The sequence below is a fragment of the Anolis sagrei genome, chromosome 5, assembly GCF_037176765.1.
Source record: "Anolis sagrei isolate rAnoSag1 chromosome 5, rAnoSag1.mat, whole genome shotgun sequence".
In the NCBI taxonomy this organism is placed as follows: Eukaryota; Metazoa; Chordata; class Lepidosauria; order Squamata; family Dactyloidae; genus Anolis; species Anolis sagrei.
In genome coordinates, this window is record NC_090025.1 from 3,723,582 (window position 1) to 3,730,213 (window position 6,632).

At 46.5% G+C, this 6,632-nt stretch overlaps 1 protein-coding gene across 2 annotated transcripts in view; it reads right to left on the reverse strand.

The window, feature by feature from the left end:
* LOXL3 (lysyl oxidase like 3) overlaps window positions 1-4,086 on the reverse strand; it is a 52,895-nt gene extending 48,809 nt beyond the window's left edge. For both annotated transcript variants that reach the window (XM_067468449.1, XM_067468450.1), the window contains exon 1: window positions 3,980-4,086. The gene's annotated coding sequence lies outside the window, so the exon portion shown is untranslated. The remainder of the gene's footprint in view (window positions 1-3,979) is intronic.
* Between the last annotated feature and the right edge of the window lie 2,546 nt (window positions 4,087-6,632).

Consider the following 6,632-nt stretch of genomic DNA (forward strand, 5'->3'; position numbering starts at 1 on the left):
GGCAGGCATCCTCAGAGGTTGCTATGACTTTTCCAGGCTGTCTGGCCATGTTCCAGAAGCATTCTCTCCTGATGTTTCGCCCACATCTATGGCAGGCTTCCTCAGAGGTTGCTATGACTTTTCCAGGCTTTCTGGCCATGTTCCAGAAGCATTCTCTCCTGACGTTTCGCCCACATCTATGGCAGGTATCCTCAGAGGTTGAGGTTTGTTGGAAACTAGGAAAGTGAGGTTTATATATATATATATATATATATATATATCTCCCTGTGGAGTAATGCCCAAGGTGTTGCCATTGACCACCTTGATTATCATTGCAAAGCCTTCCAGCTTCAAGGCCTGGCTGATTCCTGCCTGGGTGCAAATAACTGATTTTTAGCTTTGGCAGAGCACCTGGACACAGCATATGATTGGAGAACACAGAAATGCTGGACCACTCTCACAACCACCATGTCAGGCTACACAGAGAAGCCATTGAAATCCACAAGAAGCATGTGGACAATTTCAACAGAAAGGAGGAAACCAAGAAAATGAACACAATCTGGCTACCAGTATTTAAAAAAACTCTAAAATTACAACAGCAAAACAACAGAGGGGAAACAATCTGGGACTCCTAATCACCTCTCAGCAAAAGATTGCCCCAGGCACTGCCAGGTCATCCAATGCTAATCAAGGTGGTCAGTAGAAACATTCACACCTAGCTCCAACAGACAAGAGTCCTTTGTCCCACCCTGGTCATTCCACAGATATATAAACCCAATTTTCCTAGTTCCAACAGACCTCACTACCTCTGAGGATGCTTGCCATAGATGCAGGCGAAACGTCAGGAGAGAATGCTTCTAGAACATGGCCATACAGCCCAAAAAGCCTACAACAACCCAGAAAAAAATCTGGCTATCAGTATTTTTTTTAAAAAACTCTAAAATCAGGACAGTAAATAACGAACAACACTCAAAAAGCAGGGAAATTCCAGACATGAATCAATCAGGGCCAGCTAATCACATGCCAACAAAGGATTCCCCCAGGCAACAATCAGCCAGCCTTTGAAGCTGCAAGGTCTCAATTTGGGAGAGAAGTGTCTCTGCTCCAGAGAGACCCCAAAAGGCTGAGAATGAAAGGGCTTGACCCCTGATCCCTTTCCTGCCCCCCGAAGCATTCTCTCCTGATGTTTCACCCACATCTATGCCATGCATCCTCAGAGATGTCTGTTGAAAACTAGAAGTTTATATACCTGTAGAATAATGTCCAAGGTGGGAGGAAGAACTCTTGTCTGCTTGAGGCAAGTGTGAATGTTGCAAATGGCCACCTTGATGAGAATTGAATGGCCATGCAGTGTCAAGGCTTGGCTGCTTCCTGCCTAACACCTCCCAACAAAGGATTCCCCCAGGCAGGAAGCAGGCAATGTATTGTCGAAGGCTTTCATGGACAGAATCACTGGGTTGTTGTAGGTTTTTTCAGGCTATATGGGCAATTATAGAGGCATTTTCTCCTGACGTTTCGCCTGCATCTATGGCAAGCATCCTCACTATCTCTGAGGATGCAGGTGAAACATCAGGAGAGAATGCCTCTAGAACATGGCCATAGTAAAGGTTGTTCCCTGACATTAAGTCCAGTCATGTCTGACTCTGGGGGTTGGTGCTTATCTCCATTTCTAAGCTGAAGAGCCAGCGTTGTCCATAGACACCTCCAAGGTCATGTGGCCATTAGCATTACTGCATGGAGCGCCATTACCTTCCCATTGGAGTGGTACCTTTTGATCTACTCACATTTGCATGTTTTCAAACTGCTAGGTTGGCAGAAGCTAGTGCTGACAGCGGAAGCTCACGCCGCTCCCCGAAATCGAACCTGCAACCTTTCGGTCAGCAAGCTCAGCGCTTTAACCCATTGCGGCACCGGGGGCATATAGCCCGGAAAAACCTACAACAACCCAGTAAGCAGACAGGCTTTGAAGCTGCAAGGTCATTAAATACTAATCAAGGTGGCCAACTGCAACATTCACACCTGCCTCCAACAGACAAGAGTTTTTTCTCCCACCCTACACTTGCCTAATTTCCAACTGACCTCTCAACCTGCCAGAGACAGGGGCGAAACGTCAGGAGAGAATGCTTCTGGAACATGGTCAGACAGCCCAGAAAACTCACAGCAACCCCGTAAAGCCTTTGTTTTGGCTCTAGTTTTTCAATGCCTATCTCATCCCAATTCAACCTAGTTTGCTGGAGCAGAAGAACTACTTTCAAAGTAAAGGCTGAGCAATTAAATAGGAAATAACACTTTCAAACCAGGAACAGAAAAGTTTTCCAAGTTTGTCACCTAGTTAGTGAAATCTGAAAGCAGTTATGAAAGGCTCTTTGGGGATGGCGGGGGTCAAAGAGAAAAAAGTTCGGGACTTGTTTGTGGCCTTGTTCAGAGCAAAGAAGGATCACATTTCAACTGCTGGGATTTTTTTTTAAAGCAGAGGAATGTTTCTTAATAGTAGAAGTGTGGTTATTATATATATATAGTATTGTGGAAATAGGGTAAGGAAGGCTGGAAACTAGCGGAGCAGGAGGGCCAGGTTGGCAAGAGAGTTTCTGCAGCTGAGTCCCAGGAGCCTAGGGTGGGTTTGCAGATTTAGTTTTGCAAGATTGCAAGGTTTCCGTGTCCTGCCTGGTCAAAAAAATCCCCTTCTTTCTTTGGGTCGCCTTTGCTCTTTTCTCACCCCCTCCACACAACTTCTGAATATAGAAAGGGAGAGGCGAGAAGTGGGTCAGGGTGCCCCCCCTTCCAGAAGCCCACATTTGTCCCTCTTCTGAGCCTCCTTCCTTCCTTCCTTTCTCCTTTTCTCCCTTCCTTCCCTCCTCCTTTTCTCCCTTCTTTTCTCCCTTCCTTTCTCCTTTTCTCCCTTCCTTCCTTCCTTTTTCCTTTTCTCCCTTCCTTCCTTTCTCCTTTTCTCCCTTCCTTCCTTCCTTTCTCCTTTTCTCCCTTCCTTCCCTCCTCCTTTTCTCCCTTCCTTCCTTCTTTCCTTTCTCCCTTCCTTCTTTCCTTCTTTCCTTCCTTTCTCCTTTTTTCCCTTCCTTCCTTCCTTCCTTCCTTCCCTCCTCCCTTCCTTTCTTTCTTTCTCCTTTTCTCCCTTCCTTTTTTCTTTCCTTTCTCCCTTCCTTCCTTCCTCCTTTTCTCCCTTTCTCCCTTCTTTTCTCCCTTCCTTCCTTCTTTCCTTTCTCCCTTCCTTCTTTCCTTCTTTCCTTCCTTTCTCCTTTTTTCCCTTCCTTCCTTCCCTCCTCCCTTCCTTCCTTTCTTTCTTTCTTTCTTTCTTTCTTTCTTTCTCCTTTTCTCCCTTCCTTTTTTCTTTCCTTTCTCCCTTCCTTCCTTCCTCCTTTTCTCCCTTCCTTCCTTCCCTCCTCTTTTTCTCCCTTTCTTTCTTTCTTTCTTTCTCCTTTTCTCCCTTCCTTCCTTCTTTCCTTTCTCCCTCCCTCCCTCCCTTCCTTCCTCCTTTTCTCCCTTCCTTCCTCCCTCCTTTTCTCCCTCCCTCCCTCCCTTCTTTTGTCCCTTATTTCCTTCCTTCCTATCTTCCTAACTTTTTTCTTCCTTCTTTCTTTCTTTTCTCCCTTCCTCCTTTTCCCCCTTCCTTCCTTCCTTCCTTCCTTCCTTCCTCCTTTTCTCCCTTCTTTCCTTCCTCCTTTCCTTCCTTCCTTCCTAACTTTTTTCTTCCTTCCTTCTTTCTTTTCTCCCTTCTTTCCTTTCTCCCTCCATTTCTCTCTTCCTTCCTTTTTCTCCTTTTCTCCCTTCCTTCCTTCCTTCCTTCCTTCCTTCCTTCCTTCCTTCCTTCTTCCTTCCAAGGGTCCCCTGCTTCCAGCCCGCCTTCGGCCGCATCCCGAAGGAAGAGACCCGCAGACCCTCCCCCTGAAACCCACCCACCCCCAGGAGAGGTCCAGTCCCGTCCCTCCCTCCCTCCCTCCCTCCCTCCCTCGGGCTGCCCCCGCCCCCCTGAGAGCCCCCTCCTCACCTTCTGCGCCGCCGCCCCGCTCCCCGGCGCCGCCCGAGCCCTGGTTGCGCTGCCTGGCTCGAGGGATGGATGAAGGGAGGGATGGAGGGATAGAAGGATGGATAGAAGGACCCCCCTCCTTCCCCTCTCCAGGCCACGCCCCCTGGCCCCTCCTCCTCCTCCTCTCAGGCAGGGAGGGGCGAGAGAGGGAGGGGGGCCCAGGCAGGAGAAATGGGTCCCACCAAAACACGACTTAGGAAGGACTTCCTGACACAATGGCAACATTCACACTTCGCTTCCAACTTACTTTTGGCACGTTTCTCCCTTTCTCCCTCCGTTCGTGCCTCTTCGAATTCCACAGCACTGCTGGTCACAGCTGACCTCCAGTTAGAGCACTCAAAGACCAGGGCTTCCCAGTTCTTGGTGTCTGTGCCACAATTTTTAGGGTTGGCTTTTTGAAGTCCAAAACACCTGGTGGAAGGCCAAAGTTTGCCCATGCCTGTTCTACAAGATGTTTGTTTATGTTATTATGGTTGTTTATTGTGGCGCAGCTGGTGGGAGTCAGCTGCTTTAAAATCACTACTGACCCAAAGGTCACGAGTACAAAGCCAGCCTGGGTCGGAGTAAGCTCCCTACCATTGGTCTAGCTTGCTGTTGACCTTTGCAGCCTGAAAGGCAGTTGTATTTGTCAAGTAGGAAATGTAGGTACCGCTTATGCAGGGAGGCTAATTTAACTAATTGATGTATTGTCAAAGGCTTTCATGGCCGGAATCACTGAGTTGTTTGGTATCAGCCAGCATGTCAACGACTTAAATCAAGAAGTAGTTTTCTTAGATCTACAGAGACACTACTGACCGAAAGGTCATGAGGTCGAAGACAGCCCGGGTCGGAGTAAGCCTCCGACCATTGGTCTAGCTTGCTGTTGACCTTTGCAGCCCAAAAGACAGTTGCATTTCTCAAGTAGGAAATTTAGGTACCGCTTATGCAGGGAGGCTAATTTAACTAATTTATGTATTGTCGAAGGCTTTCATGGCTGGAATCACTGAGTTGTTTGGGTAGCAGCCAGCATGTCAACGACTTAAATCAAGAAATAGTTTTTAGGGCTGGGCGGTTTCGTTCGTTAATTTCGTAATTCGTTATTAATTCATATTTAAATTAGCTTACGATCCGATATTGAGCCATTTTGGAATAGTGTGAGGAGTTAAATAGATTCGAAACAATTTTTCAACTTATTTCGTAATTGTTTCGTAATTGTTTCATAATTGTTTCGAGATTGTTTCGTAATTATTTTCGCATGCCTGGTGCAAGTTTTATAGTTGTTGTTTGTTTTATCTCACCAACAGTCAACAACAGAGGGAGAGGGAAGCTTCAGAAGTTCCCCCTGTCCCATTTGGACGTTTTTTCAGCATATTTTTAGCATATTTGGAGGTTTTTTTAGCATATTGTGCAATCGCGTCCGCCATTAACGAATCAATTCGAAATTTACGAAATTTCGTATATTTCGAAATTTTTAAAAGGAAAATTTCGGAATTCTTTAAAGAAACGAAACGTGATGGATCCCTTAAAAACGAATCGAGATTAGAAACAAATTTTTCCGTGGTTACCCAGCCCTAATAGTTTTCTTAGATCTACAGAGACACTCGCTGGAACACTTCAGCAAGCGAGAGTCCAAAAGTGGCAGGCTCAAACCCAGAACCTCAATCCGTGGGTGATACCAAATGATACCTGGGCACACAGAAGACTGGGCAACTTGGAAGGCGCCGAACAGACTGTGCTCTGGCACCACGAGATGCAGAGCCAATCTTAAGAAATGGGGCCACAAAGTGGAATCCACGACATGCGAGTGTGGAGAAGAGCACACCACTGACCACCTGCTGCAATGCACCCTGAGCCCTGCCACATGATGCACAAGGGAGGACCTTCTTGCAGCAACATCAGAAGCACTCCAAGTGGCCAGAGACTGGTCAGAGGACATCTAATCAACTACCAAGTTTGCAAAATTTGTGGTGTTTTTTTTTATCTGTTTGTTTGTTTTGTTCTGTTAGGAATGCAATACAATGGTCTGATTGCTGAACATGAGGAAGAACTTCCTGACTGTGAGAGCCGTTCAGCAGTGGAACTCTCTGCCCCGGAGTGTGGTGGAGGCTCCTTCTTTGGAAGCTTTTAAGCAGAGGCTGGATGGCCATCTGTCAGGGGTGATTTGAATGCAATATTCCTGCTTCTTGGCAGAATGGGGTTGGACTGGATGGCCCAAGAGGTCTCTTCCAACTCTTTGATTCTATGATTCTATGACACGATAAATAAATAAGTTGCACTTTGAACATCTTCTTGCACTTTGAATCCATGGCTCCGTTGTGTCCAGAGCAACAGAAACCAGGCTTGACCTCACCTCAATGGGACACCCTTTCCAATATTTAAAAAATATATTTTCCAATATTTAAAGACGACTCTCGTGTCCCTTCTTCACTCTTTTTTTTCTCCAAGGTAAACATCCCCACCTCCCTCAGGGATTCGTAGTTTCCAGACATTTCTGGTCCCCCTTCTCTGAATACTTTCCCCTTTTTGCATCTTTCCTGAACGCTGCTGCCCAAAACGGACACCGTTTTCCGTGTCTGACCGACATAGAATACAGTGGGACTATTTCTTCCCTTGACTAATGACTCTACATTCCTAT